The sequence below is a fragment of the Capra hircus genome, chromosome 11 (genome assembly GCF_001704415.2).
Source record: "Capra hircus breed San Clemente chromosome 11, ASM170441v1, whole genome shotgun sequence".
NCBI classification, from domain to species: Eukaryota; Metazoa; Chordata; class Mammalia; order Artiodactyla; family Bovidae; genus Capra; species Capra hircus.
Genome location: NC_030818.1, coordinates 25,022,084 through 25,043,490, shown reverse-complemented (window position 1 = coordinate 25,043,490; position 21,407 = coordinate 25,022,084). Strand labels below are relative to the sequence as shown.

Sequence of the window (21,407 nt, the reverse complement as noted above, 5' to 3'; positions counted from 1 at the left end):
AGTTGTGTCATCCTCTTATATAGCATTAGATCAATGCCCAGAGTGTAAGGACTTTCTAGTAGTCTATAATTACCATGCATGACTGTATATCACATCTACAGATACAGATTCAAGCACTTCTACAGAAAGGTTTAAGGGTGTCTATATGTCTTTGGGTAGGAGAATATGCATATCTAGGTGAATGTGTCTCTTTGTATTTCCTTAGGTGTATGAACGAGACCTTTCTACATGTCCAGTGATCATAATGGCTGGCATTTATTTCGTGCTTACTGTGTCAGGCATTACCCCCGAGAGTTCTACAGGCATTCACATGGAAACACACGTGAATGTGAACAGCCGAGCACTTTTGCAGACGCACGTTGGTAAATACCTGCAAGTGTGGCTTGTTAGCCTTGCCTGGTGAGACCTCCTTCCTGAGTGAGCTGTGTGAGGGATGAAGACTCCCACCAGCGCCTACCTGCCCACAGCATTCGAGTTGGGGGCAGAAAATCACACCCACCACTCACCCCCTTCCCCAGGCTCCTAGTTAGCTTGAATCCTGTTTTCTTTCCTCCAATAGGAGAGGGTGATGGCAGAGTCTGGAGAGAGGCCCACCAATCACAGCCTTCCTCTCATCCTATGCCTGCCTTGGTCTTGCCTTGGTCTTGCCTTGTCCCCAAGGAGCTCAGAAAGGATTCCCGCTGGGCTGAGCCATCTTTTCACATTGTGTGCTGGTTTTTTTTTTTTTTTTTGCTGAGTGGCATCTACTTCTGACTCACTGTGTATCCTCCCTAAAAGGACAGAGTCTAACACGAGCAAGATACTGAATTATCCCCGTGGAAAAATCCTTCACATTTTACCTGTTATGTATCCTTTGGGTCCATTATCCAATGTTGTTAACATTTCAAGCATAAAAGGGTATTTGAAAATCTATGAATGTGTTTTTCTTTCTTGCCTTTATAAATACATGACCTTCATCTTCCTTAGCCCGAGGCATCCTCTCTGCCTGAGGAGAGATGAGGATGGAGTTTTGACACAAAAAGCACAAAAGAAAAATGCTGTAATGTTCGGCATCTGACCTGCAAAATATGATTATGTGGTAAGTCAAAAGTCTTCTAAGCCATGCTATGCTCTTGAGAGCATATTTTCTGGATGCCTTCGTTTCTCTTCTTGGGTGTGATCAAGGCATTTTATGTAAGGGATGCCTGGGCAAGAGGAGGAAGTCCCATCTGCTTTGCTCAATAGAGGGGCCCTGATGACAACCCTGCCCGTCTCCCAGGCTGCTCTGAACCTACCTGCCTCTGTCTCCAACACCAAGGCTCCGGGTAAGGCAGAGGAGCCTGGGAAGCTCAGCTTCACAGGCCAGCCTCAGTTTCCACAGGCCTACCTACCAAGCTGTGAGCCTGCAGGTCACCCAGGGTCACGGCCACTCAACAATGAGATGTCACAGGAAGGGAGGGGGCACCACTGGGTCAGTGGGAGGCCCTGTGGGAGGCAGCCAGGGGCACCACAGGGGCTCTGGCCGGACAAGCGAGACCAGACCATGAGTTACAAACTCAGCAGGGACAGGCTGCCTTGCCTGAAACCAAAGGACACCACACCCCAGGATCCCAACACGTGGCTGCTGCCAGCTGTCACACAAGCTGCCCTGTCTGTCCACACACCTCCACCTTGCATCGGTGGGAGAAACTTAGGAAGTGTTCAGTTTGAAAACAACGCTTTCTCTAAGCAGAATGAAAATCACTTAACAGGACAGGCTAAACTCTCAGGTCCCAGGACGTTTAAATCAAGTGGGACATTTCATTGTTTTTCTCATTGCTTATCAGATAGGAGTTGGGGGAAAGGCCAAATTAATTATACAATAAATAAAGAAATGACTTTTTACTCCACACAGACGAACTGAAGTGTGAGCGAAATTATCAACCCTACTACACACACACACAAATAGAGGACCTTCCCCATTCCCACTGAAGTGCCAGCTGGCCTGGCAGAGAAGAGGTCCTGGCCTCCTCCAGGTGGGGTGGGACGGGTTGTGGCAGAACGGTCCCTTCACCCCAAGTGCCCACATTAACCTCCTTGGGCTCACACACAATGGGACTCAGCCCCCTGGCCCCTCTGTGCTTTTTGGAGAGAAAGAGCAAGGTTTTAATTCTCCTTCCAGGCCCTTCCCACCCAGGGCATTTGGGCTCCTGGCCCTGGCCGCTGACTCAGAGGCTGTTCCTATCCCTCCCACTTCCTCTGGGAGGTGGGAACGTGGGGTGTGAACTGAGTAAGGCCCAAGCTCCGGCCCAACGGGACAAAGAGCACACGCGAGAGGAGCGATGCTGCCACCTGCTGGAGTCCAGAGGGACAGCATGAGGAGCGGTGGTCCACGGCCCGGGGTGGGCCACCGCAGAGCCCTGGCCTCGGATGATTCTTTCCTTTTTCCAGAACTGTATCTCACTTATTCCTCCATTTGGTCATCTGGTTTGCAATGTCAGTCATCCCATTTTATGGATGAGGAAACTGATACCGAAGAAAGAGCAGAATGATCTCTGACATCATAAGACTTGAGGATGGGTTGACGACATTTGACCTCCAGCTATCCAGCCAAGAGTTGTGTCCCCAGCTCAGTGCTCAGACCAGGCTGTCCTGGGAAATAAGAAGAGCCCCCTTAGGAACAAGGTTGATTGGGCCACCCCAACATCCAGGGAGAGGGTGTAAGGGAAGGGGGCGTGTACATGTCCCTGCTGAGACTAAAGCAGCAGGTAGTAATAACAACCCTGGAATAGCTCAGTGCCTGATATATGTCTACCACGATGCATTGCTTAAGGACTCACACACACATGATCACACAAATCGTTTCAGCCACTCTTGCACCATTTTCTGAAATGCTGCAGGAGCATGCTGGCTACTAGGACCAATACCTGTCCTGATTAACTGGGCTCCTCCGTATCTCAGAGGGCCCACCCCACCTGCATGGTCCCTGTTCAGAGTTCTCAGTTTCATGGCCTCCCTGGTTCCCCAGTCCTCAGGATCTGGAAACCAGCCCTGCATTGCTGCTGGTGGGCAGGACTCCCCAAGTCTCAGAGTGTCCACCAGAGTACCCACACTTGGCTCAGCTATGCCTGAGGACACTTGCATCTCAGACTAGCTGACTAGGGTGCCCAGACTGTGGCTGGAGTTGGCGCTGCCATGCCCCAGGTCCTCCCCACAGCAGGGCCAATTCCCCCAGGCCCTCTGCCCCAGCAAGAAGGACGCTGACCCCTCTGTCTTTGTCCTGCCGTGAGTAACTGCCAAATGGGGAGACTGTTTGGTTCAGAGACAGGGCTGGAGTCTAAGCCCAAATAGCCTTGAAAGGCACCACCCTCAGGTAGCCACACCAGGCCTCGGCTCCATCTCAAAACCACAGCACTAATTGAAGTTTCTCTGAGGTGGCTGAGAGGGCAAATTACGAAGCCATGAAAACACAACTGAAGAAAAAGAATGGGGAGCAGATATCAGGATGGGCAATGACTTTCCCGGCAAAGAAAAGCTTATACAGGGAAAGACGTGACTTAAGAAAACGCTGAAACTTCTGTACACCCAAAAATCTCAAAATAAAGGCAAGCAGGACTCAGGGGAAGAGTTTTCCATACCCTTAACACATTTTTCCACCTATGTCTTTTAACATCCATGCTGCCTTTTTGTCGGAAACATTAGATTGGGCTTTTATCTATCAAACAGAAGTTTACTTATTTTGAAACCTTTGAATTTTGAAACTTTGAGTATATTACCTAATGACTAAAAAAAAAAAAAATGGCATCTTAAATATAAATCCAACAAAATATTTTCACTGAGTCTACACGAACAGCTGATGAATGAAAATTTAATATTTAAAAACATTCCTGGTGGTCCAGTAGTTAGGACTCTACACTTTCAATTCTGGGGTCTGGGTTTAATCCCTGGTCAGGGAACTAAGATCCCACAAGCCGTGTAGCCATCCAAAAATAAAAATCCTAAGGGGATTTCTGCCCCAGCCCCCAGCTCAGACAACTGGGAATGGCGGAACTGCAAAAGTGATTAAGTTTGTCTCCAGCAGCCCCCCTCTGCTTTCTGCTCCCTGTTCCACTTCTAAGCACCCCTCTTTCCCAAAGCCCCCCAGTACCTTCCCTCCCTCTTCCCCACCCTCACAATCTGCTCTCAGAGCGGCTTTGCTAAACTGATGCAGGCTGGGGGACTGAGGAGGGTGGGGACTGACAGGCGGCCCACTTGGGAAAGCACTAAGGAGCAGGAGGAAAGCTGGGCAGACATTGAGTTCAGACGTTACTTTCTGTTCTGACATTGACCCTCCTGCCCAGCCCACTGCTAAGCAGCTGTGCTAGTGCTCATTCGCCCAGTCACGTCCGGTTCTTTACAAACCTTTGGACTGTAGCCCGCTAGGCTCTTCTGTCCATGGGACTTTTCAGGCGAGAATACTGGAGTGGGTTGCCATATCCTAAGCAGCTGATACATAGCAAAACCTGGCTTTCTGGCACTAGTGTGGGCTTTGAAGAAGAATTAAAAGTTTGTCTCAGTGATGTTGTCTTTCGATGCGAATCTCGAAGGCCTGAGCCCTGGGGCAGAGCCTTGGATGAGTCCTTACACAGGAAACAGGCGATAGCAGATCAGCTCGCAAGGGCCAGCATCCTAGGAGCCGGTTTCCCAAATGGCAGGGGCAGCCAGAGGACAGTTGGGATCTTTTGTCAGCAGGGGGCTGACAGGCAGATGACTGGGGGTCATCCCTGGCCCCAGCCCAGGCCTTCACTGGACAGAACAGTCTGTAGGATGAGAAAAGTACCTTCTCTCTGCCCAAGCCCTACCCCTGCACCCACCATGGCGAGGCAAGTCCCCTTTCCCAATGTGTTTTGTGCACACTGGGAGGTGATTTGGGCCAGTGTCCCATTAGTCCCGGGAGGCAGTCCCCATCCCGGGAGGCAGTCCCCACCCCTTCTCCTGACAGCTGCGCTCAACTGACACCCTCATAGCCATGACTCTGCACTGGTCCAAGCCTTCTCCTCTCCAGACCTCCTGACCCTCCCTCCCCTCTCTTCTTGGCCTGCCAGAGTCCAGGAAAGGCAGAAAGCTCTGCACAGGCCCCAGGTTGCCCAATAGGCTGCAGATAAAAACAAAGCTCAGTGGCTGGTCCCGCTCGAGTGCCACTGCTAGGGGGAGCCCTCTGCCACAGGGGAGCCCTCTACCACAGAGCCACAGCGCCACCTGGTGGGAGAGGGCCATCAGCGCAGCTAGGTCAGGGCCAGCCCAGACACCTCTTGGGTGCCTCTTCCTTTTCAGTCTAGTCCCTCGGGTTCTTCCCTAGATCCCAGGAGAGCCCCATCCTGAGGGCTGATGGGTGACTGTCAAGCTGAGGTCCCAGCCACCTCTCTGACACACACACACACACACACACACCCATACACATAGCAAAACACGAGGAAAGGGCCTGGGCTTCTGCGTCAGGCAACTGTATCCCTCCCATCTCCACTGGTTGGAATATGTCTGAGCTCAGTCACGTAACTTCACAAGCCTCAGTGTCCTGCCTCTAAAATGGGAGCAATATAAAGGCTGCCGAGGAATAGATTAGATAATAAAGGCCCTACAGCAGCGGCCGGATTATTGCAAGTGTTCAAAAAATAGTGGTTTCCTTTCCTATCTGTTTGGGCTCTGTGCCTAGGAAACCTAGACTTACCCAAAGGCAGGGCCAAGGAGACAGCCAACATCCAAGTCTAGGACAGGAAACGTTTCCATCTCAGCTCCTTCAAGAAGCCATTCCAAGCGATTCCATCGACTGCCATTTGCCTCTCTCTGAACATGTACAGTTGAGGGTGACTGACCCACCTGGTTTGCCAGGGACTGAGGGATTTTCAGGAAAGAGACCTTAGGTGCTAAAACTGGGGTGTCCCAGGCCAACATGGATGCACTGGTCACCTAACGCTTACCTCTTCACACAGGCCAGTTCTAGGGCTTCCCAGAATCACAGGCTATCGCCCAGGAATCTGCATTGTAACATCCCCAAGGTGATTCTCATAAACACCAAGTTGGACTTCTCTGGCAGTCCAGTGGTTGAGACTCTGTGCTCCCAAGGCAGGGGGTGTGCGTTTGATCCCTGGTCAGAGAGCTAAGATCCCACACGCCCAGCTAGCAGCCAAAAAAGAAAGAAAGAAAGGGGTAATAGACTTATAACAGACCAAAGGAGGGAGAAATCCGAGTCCTTGGTTATTCTAAACACAAGTCACTGTCCGCACCCGCTCTGTGTTTTCTCATCAGCTTCTGGTGGGAATGCTGCTCATCAGCTAGACGGGAAGCCGCCTGAGGCACGGCACACACTCAGTGACAACACCTTGGAAAGACTCCAGAGAACGGTCTGAAACCCAGGCTCCAGACCCGAATCTGCACAGTAAACTAGCAGCAACAACAGCATGTACTCTATGCAACTTTAGAGTTTACACCCATGTATTGCCCCTCTACTATCTTCCATTCATTCATTCTTTATCGAGTACCTATTAGCTCAGCACAGGGGGAATTAATATCCTAATGGTAGGAAATAAGCAATTGCCACTTCACAAAATAACTTTTTAAGATTTTTTTGATGTGAACCATTTTTAAAGTCTTTATTGAATTTGTTACAATATTGCAGCTGTTTCCTGTTTTGGTTTTTTGACTGCAAGGCATGTAGGATCTTTAGCTCCCCAACCAGGGATTGAACCTGCACTCCTTGTTCTGGAAGGCAAAGTCTCAACCACTGGACTGCCAAGGAAGAAAGTCCCTAAACAGTAATTTTAGATAGTAGTGAATTCAAAGGCACCCCTGAGGAGGCGATATCTGACTGAGCTCTGCAGGTTATAGAGCCAGCTCCCTAAGATTTGAGTGAAGATGTTCCAGTAGAAGGAATGGCTGTTACAAAGGCTCTGAGGCGCAAACAAGGGACAGAAAGACTCTATGGCTGGAACGTAGTAAGCGGGGTCAGAGTGCTAGGAACTGAGGCTGGAGAAGCAGGCAGGGTCTGATAAAAACAGCTGGGGCCTTCCAGACCACTGTAGGCCTATGCATCTTGTTCTGCAGGCACTGGAAAGCCACTGGTGGTTTTAAGCGAGAAAATGACAGGATCTGATTTGTGTAATTAAAGGCCCATTTGGGCTTCAGTGTGGAGAAGAAACAGGAGAAGGCTAAGAAGTAAAGGCAGGGAGTCAGTATAAGAAGCTACTGCAGAGTCCAAGCAGGAGATAACAGAAACTGTGGATGGAGAGAAAGGCAGGGCCCAGTATACCGAGTAGAGGGAGATTCTGGACTTGCTGATGGATTAGATCTAGAGGGAGCAAAAGGAGATGATGAAGGCTATTACCTAAGCTTTTCACTTAGAATCCAGATGAATGGATGAAAGGACCATTTGTGGGATGGGAAAGACTAGGAGAGCAGGTTTGGGAGGGAAAAAAAAAAACCCAAGTGTTGTGCTTTGGATGAGTCACTCAAGCGGAGGTGGCAAGTGTGCTGGTAGCGGGGCCTGGGCTCTGTGCAAAGGCACAGCGGAGTATCTATGAACTTCATCCCCAGGTCAGTTTAAGAGCCTGAATGACTGGATGCTGCCATTTCCCTCGGAAAGGAATTCTTATTAAGAAATTTGAAAAATCAGTCATCAATATAAAAGGATGTTTTGTACATAACATCCATAATAATTGCAAGAGTCAAAATCCCTTTTGGTTACAAGTGAAAAACTCAATCTAACTGGCCATCGCAAGGGGGCACTTTTTTAGCTTGAACATTCAAACCATGGAAAGAGAACTGATGAAGCTAGTCTTCAGAATCAGAGACTCAAACATTAGCAGACCTCTTTTTAATTATTATTATTAATTTATTTTTATTGTTGGCTGCACTGGGTCTTTGTGGCTTCCTGTAGGCTTTCTCTGGTTGCGGCGAGCAGGGGCTACTCTTCATTGTGGTGCACGGGTTTCTCAGTGTGGTGACCTCTACTGTTGGAGAGCACAGGCTCCCGGTGCTCAGGCTCAGCAGCTGCAGTGTGCAGGCTCTAAAGTGCCCGGGCTCAGTAGTCATGGCTCACGAGCCCTACAGTGTGGCCTCAGTAGCTGTGGCACGTGGGCATAGTTGCTCCGTGGCATCTGGGATCTTCTCAGACCAGGAGTCAACCCACTCCCTTCACTGGCAGGCAGCTTCTTATCCCCCGTTCCTTCCCTGGTCGGGGAACTATGATCCTACATGTTTTGCAGCCAAAAAAGCAAAACATGAAACAGAAGCAATATTAAAACAAACTTAATAAAGACTTTTTAAAAAAGACTGAATATGTCTACTCCTTTCATGAATATTTGAAAGAAAGTCATATATCCCTCTTCAGCCTGCTCTTCTCTGGGACCCATATTCCTCGGAGTCTCAACCCTAGTCATCACTGATGGCTTATTGTTATGGGAAATAAGAGGAACATCTAGTCACTTGGATCATTAAGGTCAGGAGTCGTCAAAGGCTCCGTGGGGAAAGGCAGGGAGCCAAAAGAGGGGGAAAGATCCTCACCCCACCAGGCTTTCCCTCAGGATGAACCCTACCCCACCCACCCGCCAAGGGGTTCTGTTTCCAAAGGGCCCGCCAACCAACAGGGAACATAGAAACACTTAAAGAGAATTCAGTTTTACAGTTTACATTCAAAAAACAAAAAACAGATAGCAGAAGATTAATAAATTTAGAATAAAAAGTTGAAAGAAGGCTAAGCGGAAATGAATGCAAAGACCAGGTATGAAGGGAAGGGTGTGTAATAAAAGTTAGAGAAGGAAATCTACTCATTAACCAGAGTATTTAAAAGAACGAAATAGTTAAGACAGAACAAATTTCTAAAGATAAGAATAATTAGGAAGTATGAAGATAATAAAATAATTGGCTAAATAAAATGATTTTTTAAATGACTGAATATTATAAAACTAACAGACTCAGCAGAGATGGGTTAAGCTGAAGGCAGCAGGGCAGCATCTAAGGGTCAGAAGGTGGAATCTTGTGGACTTTTTCTAAGCCTGGGTTCTCTCCAGGGCAGCCCTGTAAGGTGAGGTCCTCGGCCAGCCACGCCTTATGTCAGGGCCTCCAGTAAATGCCACTTCCTTAAATAACCACTGGGGAGAGGCACTGAGTGGTGTCTCCCCTGGAACTGGAACTGGAGGACATGAAAATGCCCCATATAGCATCACTTGGCCCAGGTCCTTCAACCATTGCTCTTACGATGTGAATTCTAGTGGCCTCACACACATGGACCATCATATCATAAACCCTCTTTAAAGATAATTTTACATATATAATTTTATATACATATTATGCTTAGTTGCTCAGTCATATCCAGCTCTTTGTGACCCTTTGGACTGTAGCCCACCAGGTTCCTATATATGTTATATATAATATATGTATGATATTACATTTTATATATAATATAAATTACTATATATAAAATTAAATATAATCATACATATTTATATTTTATAGATATCCAGTTCTCAGACCAGCAATCCCACATATAGAATCTATCTCAAAGATAAAATAGCAAAATATTCAAAACTTTGTGAACTTTATTGCAGCATCATCTACCAAACCAGGAGACTGAAAACATCCAACTGTTCATGAGTAGAGGACTGGCTGAATAAACAATGCTACATCCACAGGAATAGAATACTATGCACTGTGATAAGGAGTGAGGAAGAGTCCTATTTACAACTTTGAAATAATCAGAATACACTACCTGTGGAATCAGCAATGAATATAAGAGCTTTTGAAAAAAGAAGGAGAGGAAGTGGAATACAAACACAGACATGTCTTTGCTTATGTTTTTTAAGAATAAATAATGGAAAGATATATCAGTTCAGTTCAGTTCAGTTCAGTTTAGTCGCTCAGTCGTGTCCGACTCTTTGCGACCCCATGAATCGCAGCACACGAGGCCTCCCTGTCTATCACCAACTCCCGGAGTTCACTCAGACTCACGTTCATCGAGTCTGTGATGCCATCCAGCCATCTGATCCTCTGTCGTCCCCTTCTCCTCCTGCCCACAATCCCTCCCAGCATCAGAGTCTTTTCCAATGAGTCAACTGTTCACATGAGGTGGCCAAAGTACTGGAGCTTCAGCTTTAGCATCATTCCTTCCAAAGAAATCCCAGGGTTGATCTTCAGAATGGACTGGTTGGATCTCCTTGCAGTCCAAGGGACTCTCAAGAGTCTTCTCCAACGATATATCAAGAAAGCAATTTTTAAATTATCACCTATACCAAAAAACAAAGAGGAAAACAGCATTAGGGGACAAGGTTTAGACTTCTTGGAATAAACCTTGTTTTGTAGTTTTGAGTTTAGAAGCATGTAAATATTTTAGATAAATAAAAAGAAAAAAAGGGGAGGATATATGTATACCTATGGCTGATTCATGTTGATGTATGGCAGAAACTAACACAATATTGTATAGCAATTATCCTCCGATCAAAAACTTTAAAAAAGAGATTCCTAAAAATGTAAAACAAACTCAATCAAAAGGTATTTATTGAGTATCAAGTCGATAGCATAGCCACAGAGAAAAATTACTTTAAGCATAATACTTCAAATACTGTATTTTGAATATGAACTAAGGACAAAAGAAATCACAAAGGAATCTTAAACTGTAAGCAATAATCTTATTATGAGAAATAACATATACTATTACTTTTAAACTATTATGTGGTACAATATAGCAAATAAATAATTATGTAAGAGTTGTAAAGAACTAGTATTTTTAGAGCAAGAGAAAAGCAATTCAAATATAAAATCAAAGTGTATAAATTCTGTAATCTTACATCTGAATTGGAAATATCACTATAAACCCGAGATTTATTTTCTCTCTTTTTAAATATTTATTTATTTATCTAGGCTGCACCAGGTCTCAGTTGGATCTTCATGCAGGATCTTCGATCTTCACTGTGGGATATTTAGTTGTGGCATGCAGGATCTATAGTTGTGGTAAGTGGGATCTAGTTCCCTGACTAAGGGTCAAACCCAGGCCCCCTGCATTAGGAGTGTGGAGTCTTAGCCACTGGACCACCAGGGAAATCCCTACTTTTCTCTCTTTAAAAAAATATGCATGTCCTAGTTCTGTCTCTTGGAAAGGCTTGGAAATATGACAACCGCAGAGTAGCAGTAAGGAACTCTCGCACACAGATTGTGCTCACCTAAATAACATTTCCCACCAAAAAGAACCACGCTCTTAGGAGAAATGGCCAATTCCAGGATTGAGAGAAGACTAGTACAAAATGCACTTTGAAATGTCTTGTTATGCCAGAAACATATCATACCTCAGATTTAGGATTATGTCACAAAGACCTAGGAGCCAACTTAATGGGACTTACCCTGGCCAAATATGGGACAAATTAAGCATCAACAATGGTAACAGGGTCAGCTATAGAATATAGGGTCAGGTAACAGAATCAAGAGTTCACAACAACTGTAAACATTTATAAGGCCAGTAACAGAGCCTCCAACAACATGAAGAAGGAAAAGATGGAACTAAATGGTGAAACAAGAAAACCTATCATTGCAGTTGGTTATTTTCATGCCCTTCTCTCAATAATAGCTAGAACAAGTAGGCAGAAAAGTCAAAGATACGGAACGTTTGCAGAACTCCAATTTGATATAATTGATATCGACAGAACACGCTGCCCAACAGCAGCACAGTCTACATTCTCTTCAAGTGCACCAGAATCAGATGAAAATCAGGAAAGCAATAGAAAAAAAAATCTATGAAACAAAAAACTAGATATGTGAAAAGATAAATAAAAGTGGAAAACATCTTCTGAGTTTGATCAGGACAAAAAAACACACAAATGATCGCTATCAGAAGTTAGAGGGGACATCACTACAGATCCTAAAGACAAGAAGTAAATATTATGAATAACTTTATGCCAATAAATTCAACAAATTTAATGAAATAGATAAAATTTTCTAAAAGACACAAAATGCCAAAACTCATATAAGAATAAATAAATAACCTGCATAGCCCCCATATTTATCAAAAAAAAAACCCACGAAAACAAAAACTGAATTTGTAGGGTTTTAAAAAATTTTTCCTACAAAGAAAACTGCAGGCCCATAGTACTTTACTAGTGAATTCTGCCAAATATTTAAGGAAGAAATAATACAACATTATAACACTGAAAACTATAAAACATTGTTTAAAGAAATTAAAGGCCTAAATAAGTGAAGATACACATCTTATTTATGGAATCAGAAGGTTCAACATTGTTAAGGAGGCAATTCTCACTCAACAGATTCCTTGTAAAAATCCCAGGATATTTTCATACAAATTGGCACACTAACCCTAATGTGTGTATGTGTATATATAGTGTTATGTGCTGATTACTATAATCATATAAATATATATAACTTTATATGTGGTATGTATGTATTTGATTACGGTAACCAATACGTGACACCACACTGACATATAGCTCATAAGATAGAATGAAGTCCAGCAAAAGACCAGTACTGCTGCTGCTGCTGCTGCTGCTAAGTCGCTTCAGTCATGTCCAACTCTGTGCGACCCCACAGAGGCAGCCCACCAGGATCCCCTGTCCCTGGGATTCTCCAGGCAAGAACCCTGGAGTGGGTGGCCATTTCCTTCTCCAATGCATGAAACTGAAAAGTGAAAGTGAAGTCACTCAGTCATGTCCGACTCTTCGCGACCCCATGGACTGCAGCCCACCAGGCTCCTCCATCCATGGGACTTTCCAGGCAAGAGTACTGGACTGGGTTGCCATTGATTGCCATTCTTGACAAGCTATGAAGTCAATTCAATCAGGAAAGGGTATGCTTTTCAACAAATGGTGCCAGAATTGGATATCCATACCCCCAAAAAGAAAAATTTAGACCTCTATTCACATCATACACAAAAGTGAACTCCTAAAGGTAAGAGCTAAAACACAGAATACAATCTTGGTGACTTTGGGTTAAGCAAAAATTTCTTAGCTATAACACCAAGAGTATCACCCATAATTGAAAAAAATGGATAAATTGAACTTCATCAAAATTTAAAAGTCTGCTTTTCAAGAGACACCATTTAGAAAAACAAAACTCAAATCACAGCTGAGAGAAATTGTTTATAAAACATATACACAACAAAGGAATTACATCTAGAATATACAAAAGTCTTATAACTCAATAATAAAAACATGAATAACTCAATAAAAAACAGGCAAAAGATTTTAAAAGATAATTCACCAAAGAAGATATCTGAATATTTAACAAGCACTAGAAAAGCTACTCAACATCATTAATGCAGTTCATTGTATGTCAAACATACCTTTTTTAAAAAGCTGTGAAATAAAAAACTAATTGGTCACCTATGGGAATTGTTAGAGCACCAACAGATTATTCTAAAGATTAGTAGAAAAAGGAAGCATCCAGCAATATTATCTAACCTTTTCTATGTGAATTGTGCTTTAGGAAAACCAAACATTCAATGGAAAAAAAGGTTTTTTGTTTTTTTTTTAAGGTATCACAGTCACAAATACAGAGGGAATAATAGAATTAGAAAACATTATTGAATAATCCTTAATATAATAATAAATCTAGACAGAGCATCAACAGCTGCTAAAATCATTAGGTCAGAGGCTGATGTGGCATTTCGTAATGCATGGACCAGGCTGACCACACCTGAAATCGTCAGTAAAAGCAGAACAACCAGCTATTATGTACTTGCCCTCTTGTGATACAATAGTATATAGTACCACCTATAATCTTTTTTTTTTTAATTGAATCTTAATATTACCAAGCTTCTAGATCTAAATGTCAGGGGGACTGAAGAACTTTTGAAATGATGCCTTGTTATTCAATTAGCCAAATTTTGTGGTGAAATTCTATATAGATCAACAAACAAATATCAGGGAATTCCCTGGAGGCCCAGTGGTTAAGATTCCAGGCTTCCACTACAGGGGACACAGAATCAATCCCTGGTGGGACAACTAAGATCCTACATGCTGTGGGGCCAATAATTTAAAATAAAATAAATAAACATCATAAAAGAGAATGGGTAATTAGTATAAATGAAAAAAGAGAGACAGATTTAGATATTTAAGATATATTGATCAAATATAGTGTGTGGACCTTGCTTGGCTCTTGATTCCAATAGACCAATGGTAAAAATATCTTTCAGAGCTAAGTGCAGACATTTGAACACAGACAAGGTGTTAGATGATGTAGGGGCACTATTATTAATCTTGTTTGGTATAATAATGATACTGTGGTTATGCTCTTTTAAAAAGTGGCTACCTGCTGGGTATACATAGTGAGGTATTTACAAGTAAAATTAAACTATAGCTGGGATTTCCTTTAAAATATTTTGGTGACTATGATAGGGGAAATTGTTGTGAGAATGAGATAAATGACAATTCTCAAAAGTAGTGATGGATGGATATATATTAAATATATATATATATTCTCTACTTTTAAATATACTATTTTTTCTACTTTGGATATGTTTGAAATTTTTCATAATAAAGAACTGGGGATTTTGTTTGCTGAATTTTAAATAGGTTGTGTTCACACAGGTTACAGCCATCAGGTTGAGTTCAGCATGAGTATTCCCTGTCTTTACCCACACCCTCAATGACTGTCGGTCACAAATGAGAGGAGTGACCGACTTCACTTCAGTGGTGAAGAAAACAGCAAAGCAAGTGAAGTGGGTAGAGCAGTGGCAGCTGGTACCCACCTCTGTGTTTGGGATGAGTGGGGAGTTGTAGGACCTTGACAAACAGAAGATCACAAACATGCTCATCCAAAGGGGAGGAAAATGTTGCCATGTGGGAATAAGGGGTCGGGATGGACAAGTCTTCTAATTTTTCATCGAAAACTTGAAATCTAGGCATTACAGTAAAATCTCCGGATGTATAGGCAAATGATTATAATTTTTTCAACACTTTACAAGTCAGCGCTAGAAATGCAAACAAAACCTGCCTGGAGGCTAGATTTGTTCCACAGACTGCTGTTTTATGATCTCTGACACCACACCATGTAATGCATTATGTAGTAATGCATTAATAATCGGATGATATTCTCAGCAATTGAATCACAGGGCCAGGACGACTGAGGCTGTGCATATCCGATATGCCCAGATTCTTTATATGCAAACAGCTGTCGAGCCAGGCACTCACCACACTGAACTCTGAACTGAACACAGGCTTACAATTATCTCTATCAAACTGCATCTTGTCACTTGTCAGAAACATTTGTCTCTTATTCTAGCTTCAAATTCTACTGAATTTGCACTCCCTTCCAGCTCTTTCTATCACACACAATTTTAATTGGCCTGTTCAAAGCCATCTACAAAGTTAATGTCAACCTGTGTGTATAGTTCAGTGGAGTTCAATGGGTGGGTCAGGCTTCCCTCCAGCTAGACATCTACAGATATTCAGCTATAAATTCACCCTGCCTTCTGAGTTTATCCACCTCATATTTATCCATCTTCCTCCCTGCATACAGGTCTAATCCACTAGCTTTGTGGTGATAGGAATGCCACCTCCTTATACCTATATATGTAGTACTTTATGGTTTTTATAGCATGTTTCCATAATTTTCTGACTTGATCTTTATCACCCTTCACAACCTTTAAAAGTCCTATCAACTTCACATTAAGACACTGACCTACAAATCTGCCAGTGGTCTGTTTGTTTGTAATCCACGAATACTCTATCTGGTGATTTCTAGGTTAAATAGAACAAAGACAACTAATTTAGCTTACCTTCCCACTTCACCGCCTCACCAGAAAAAGAGTTCCCCAAACCACCATCATTCCAGCAATAACCTGAAGGAACAGAAACAATATTTAAGAAGAATGTTCTAACCATTAGAGTTGACAGAAAGTGGAACACATCACCTTGAGAAGAAATGGCATGCTGATGCTAACACTTTTCAAATAGGAGCTGGGGTTTTGTAGAAGGGATTCCCAATGTGGACAGGTGGTTGGGCAGAATGATCTTTCTTTCATTTGTTTCTGTCCACCTTGGGGGCCACTCCATGCTCAACTCTTGGCTGAGCTCTTGGAAATATCTGACCAGTGCTTGCAATGATAACCTCTGAAAGTTAAAAATTACGCACTTGGCAAATGTGACTGTTTTTACGCTTTGTACATTTTAACATTAATATCCTTTTTAAAATTTTTTCAGCAAATGTTTTTAAAATGCCAGCCTTTTCTCTATTCAAAATTGAAAAGAATCCATACAATGCAATATTATCCAGCCATAAATTAAAAAAAAAAAAAGTACTGATACAAGGTAGGACAGGAGGAATCTTGAAAACATTGAAAGAAGCCAGTCACGAAAGACCACACATTATGATTCCATTCATATGAAGGTCCAGAAAAGGGGAAATGTAGAGACAGAAAGTAAATTAGTGATTATTTAGTGGTGGGGTGGGGTCATAGCTGAAGGATACACGATTTCCTACTGCGTTGATAAGAATGTTTTAAAATTGACTGTGGTGATTGATGGTTGCACCTATCTGTGAAAGCACTAAAATCCACTGAACTGCAAACTAAGCGGGTGAATGGTAGGGTATATGAGTTATATCTCGATGAAGCTATTTTTTAAAAAATAAGCCAATTTTTTGTGTCGGGGTGGCGGACAGATATTTGTTTCCAGGCTGGCTAGATTTCTAAAGGGGAGCCCTCACCATCTGCAGAGGATGAGCCTGTGAGCGGAAGCGTCTGGTCCAGCCAGGTTACGTGACGTGGCCGGACTTTCCCACATTCCAGGTGGGGCGGGGCTTCCCTTTCGGAACCGGGGTCTGGGGTTAGCAGTCGAGGAGACAGACAAGAGCTCCGCCCACTTTCTCAGAGCTTTCCAGGTCTTTCTTCTCAGCACTCCTGGTAGTATGTCCATCCCAGGAGTTTACTAGCACACCCCATAAAAACAGCTGAAAACACGCGTATGGGAGAACGTGTCCGGGAGGCCTCTCATCCCAGCTACTCTTGGTCTCCACTTCGCCCCACCTCCCGGGGATGTGGGGCGCCCCCGCCCACCCATCCGTAGGCAAAGCGGCCCCCGTGCCTCAGGGGTGCGTTCACGTGCTGGAACATTCCAAATCCAGCTGGCAGATATCCTGCTTAGAGGGGGTACTTCTGAACATGGGGTGTGCGGCGGGCGGGAAAGGGTATCCCTAGAAAACGTCTGTTCTCCCGTCTGCCAGCAAATTCCACCCGTCCTGTCTGACACCAGGGAGAAGGGGCACAAATAGGGAGGAAAACGCCCAGGCACTTTCCCCAAACTCCGCAGATCCGCCCAGGGAGGCCTGGAGGCCTGAGGAGGGGAGAAGGGCCCGCCGTCTAGGGACTCTAGATCCGAGGGAGGGGCGACGACTAGTTAGTAGTAGTTAAAAAGGAGGACAGCGACCGCTCCTGCTCTGGGCTTCGCGGGAGTGGTCGCTCGGCTCCCGCCCCGCCACCCAACGCGCACCCCGCCGCTCCTGGTCCTGGGTGAGGGGCAGCGCCCGGGAACCGGCTCCGGGAGCTCGGGCAAGCCCCGTAGAGAGGGCGCCAGAATTTTCGATGACGAGACCCAGGTAGGGCCCCATCACCGGTGCAGCGCCCCTGCGGTCCACATCCCCGGTACCGGGATCCGGGACTGGGTGCCGTTAAAGGAAATGCTTAGGGAGAGGGAGCAGCAGGTTAACGTCCGGGTTCGGGCGGCTGGATGGTTCGCGGGGGCAACAAGTAGCTTGGAAAGGGAGTAAGAGGAGCGGATACGAGCGGCTTCCTGCCTGCAGCGGAGCAAAACACGCAAGCAGAGCAGTCAGAGACGGGAACTGAGGAGTGTAAAGAGAGACTGATTGGTTTCCTTGAGCACGGAGGTAAAAGTGGGGAAACGTGCGGGTATCCAAAAGGGTCATGCTCCAGGTGAGGCTCGAACTCACAACCTCGGCATTGCTCTGCATGTACTGCTGTATAAGTACCGCGCGCTAACCGATTGCGCCACTGGAGCTCTGCTTACCCCGCCTCGCGATGGCTCTATCAGGGTTTACTCAGGCCCCGTGCGGGCCTCTGCGGAGCATGCGCACCTTCGGCTCGGCACGGCGGGAACTAGCCGGGGCCCCGAGACCCCGCAGCTTCCGGTCCAGGAGCTCCCGGCCGAGTTAAGGCGGGGAGGCTGCGGAAGTCGCCGTCTGGAATGGCGGGGTCGTGTGGCCGGGCCTTGTAAAGAGCTCAGCCCGCCTCCCTGAGCAGCGCGGGAGGAGGAGCCCTGGCCGCGGCGGTCTGAAAACCACCTCCGAATCCTCGGTGTGGAGCTTCGCCTGCCGGGAGCAGACCCCGCGAGGAGCCGGTCTCACCCAGGAGACAGGCTGCGGCCGGCGGGCGGGCCCTGTTGCGAGGGATGGGGCGGCCTGGGCTCCGGGGCCGTAGATGTCCCGGACTACTGTCCCTGCCCCCTGCTCCAGCCTGCCTGGTGAGCGGGAAGACTCTACCCCCTAACCTGCGCTCCCTGGAAGTCGGTGGGAGCCGGGAAACCCGCGAAAGAGAGAAGCCGGCGACCGCCGGTTGAGGCTCCAGAGAGTGCCGGGGCTGAAGTGGCCTTCGAGCTTCCAACACCGGACGGGGCGGGGATTTTACCGTCAGACCCTTGTTGTGTCCCGAAGGCTTTCTACTGCCCCTTACTCTGTCCTGAGTGGGGTGCTCGGGCACTCAGGCTGAAGAAGTGTCCCCGAAATCTTGGCAAGCCACGGGCGTTCCGGGGACACGATGATAGCCCGAGTCTTCAAGAGGCTGCAGGCTAGGTTCCACGTCTTTTGTTGGGCCACACAATGTATGTTTTGTTTAAAGCGAGTTCCTAATATGTAAAATCAAGAGGTCTCATACAAATATCTGGATATCCATTCTATTTTTAAAGCGGAAAGTGTAAACCGTACCCAGGACTGAATTATGACTGTCCCGCGCCTTATGCACTTCGTCTTTGTGGGCCCCTTTATGCATTTAAAAAAATTTTCTTTAAATTATGTTTTGCTGCTATAAAACACAAATATAATCCAGGCTGGATTTATCGTTACATTTATTATCATATTTTTTCTGATCTCAAATTTTAATGTAAACATTCTGGAGAGTTCTAGGCACTGTGTCTGTTATCCTTGATTGATAACTCTAGTGGGGACCTCTGGGAGTTTATCAGCAGCCTCCTCCACCAAGTCCCCCGACCCCTTCCCTCTCGGATTCCCTCCATCGATTGTCGCCGGCGCCTCTGTTGGCATGTTGGTCACCCTGTTTGATGACCTCTGCTTTCCTGGGAGAGCCAGGACGACAAAGGAGAACACTATGTCAATAAATTTAAGAACCATCACGAGCAAGGGATGGGGGCAGAATAATGATCATGCATAATCACCGTGTTGAAGGGAAGGTAAGTGTTAAGTTGCCCAGTCATGTCGGACTCTTTGCGACCCTATGGACGGGCTCGACAGGCTCTTCTGTCTTTGGGATTCTTCAGGCAGCAATACTGGAGCCGGTTGCCATTTCCTTCTCCAGGAGATCTTCCCAACCTAGGGATTGAACCCCCGGTCTCCTACATTGCAGGCTGGAACCTTTACCGTCTGAGCCGCCAGGGAAGCTTAATCCCACTGACGGTGATGACTGTCATTAACAGGTTGTGTTTGGGTGATGAAGTCAAGAGTAGGATTGTAGAAAAGCCTTGAAATTGGAGCAGAAAAGACTGGAATGATCAGACAAAGGCTGAGGTGACAGACACAGGCTCTGTGTAAGGGAGGGGCCTCTGAAGGGGGTGTTTTCAGGAAGGTCAATGCTTTGTGCATACTGTGGTGTGCACCCAGGGAAAGGAGATAGGTAAGCCTCTCCAGATGGTTTGTGAACTATGGGAGATATGCATCCAGAGCTCTGGAAGGATGGTCAACACCCCTGCAAGATCCCTTCAGGCTGATGGTGGATGCAGAGCTGTTTACAAAATGCCAGGATTAGGGCTCCTTGGAGCCAACTTTGCTGGGTCCTTGGTAAATCAAGGACAGCAGAGAGTGAGCCTTTGAAATAAGTCCCTCCTAAAACACAGAACAAACCCTCAAGGTAAAGGCATGATTTGCCCACAGGTGGGAATAATTTTTCCCCTAAATTGAAAGGGGTTAATTTCCTGAAAGACAAGAAAATAAGTTATGGACTCAAACACAGCATCTCCTCAGATCCAGTAGCATTTGCAGAGTCTGCTCTTTCTTGCTCCTAGCTCCTCAGGTAGAATATTTCTGGTGAACTATAAGGAGCAAAGATAGCCCCTGGTGGTCCAACTTCCCTTTCCACGCTTCACTTTCAGATCTTGTATTGGTTCAAGCAGATACTGCTTTGTATGAGACCCTTTACAGTTTTGGTTCAGCAGATATTAACTGACCGTGGTTGCGCAGGAATGGAAGGCAACACCTAATACAGCCTTTTAGAACTAAAATAGTTTAATCCCCAAGGAAATTAGGGCTCTAACGGAGGAATCTGGTGAGGGCAGTGCTGAACCTAGAGAGGGTAGTGTCAGAACCTGTGCTACTAGAGAGATTTTTCAGCAAGAACGAGTATACTGAGACCTTCAAATCACTTAACCTCATACACACCCATCCTGAAGAGCACTGAACGAAGAGTCTGAGTCTGGCCCTCCCCGGTTGTGTGACTTTAAGTAAATCTCTTACCCTTTCTGGGCCTGTTTCCTCATTTGTGAACTGAGGTCTAAACCAGAGTTTGCTATCATATCTTGACTGGAGAATTCCTTTTACCATGTATACCCTTGACAACAGCTTGTGCTGATTTAATCATGTAATAATTTGTGTGATGTGGAACAAAGAAGTGATTCTTAAAACTTATTTTAGATATATGTATGATATTAAAATAAACGAGTAATATCCATAGTATCATAAGACTAGTTTCAACTTCCCATTTACCATGTAATGCAAAATGTTTGATTTAATTATGTAAGGGAAAAGCATGCTTTGTTAACAGTCTTTAAAAGAGCATATACTGGTCTTAGGACAAATGTATATTAAAATGTATGAAATGTAATGGCTCATTGTAGCATCGAAAATAGACACAAACTGCTTTCCTAACTGAATGTTTAGAATTTATGCTTTTTGCACTTTAAAAACTGGTTTATTTTTATTACTTTCATGTTTTTTTGTGTCTAAATGATGAGCTAAAACAGAAGGGTTCCGGCTGCTGTGTGTAAGCACCATTCTGCAAATAACATGAAGCGGGTGTGGCTGGTCTTTATTCCTAATAATGAAAGACCAAATTGGATATAGTGATCACCATATTTTGTCTTTTTGGTTTTTGCTTCTGACATACAAGATAAACATTTTGATTAGCCGAATGCAATTTGCACATCAAGTAAATGAAGACCATCTTGAACTAGATTTGTAGAATTTTCATTTTATGGTCTTCTTTTACTTTATTTCGGCAAACTTTTTATATTTTATGT

At 45.0% G+C, this 21,407-nt stretch overlaps 1 long non-coding RNA gene and 1 other non-coding gene across 2 annotated transcripts; both read right to left on the bottom strand.

The window, feature by feature from the left end:
- LOC106502607 lies at positions 10,174–19,431 on the bottom strand. Its single transcript, XR_001296254.2, has 3 exons — positions 17,955–19,431; positions 15,710–15,772; positions 10,174–10,214 (listed from the first exon to the last, which is right to left on the bottom strand). It is a non-coding gene; the product is annotated as an uncharacterized LOC106502607 (long non-coding RNA).
- TRNAI-UAU lies at positions 17,853–17,945 on the bottom strand. Its single transcript is given in 2 exon segments — positions 17,853–17,888; positions 17,908–17,945. It is a non-coding gene; the product is annotated as a tRNA-Ile (tRNA).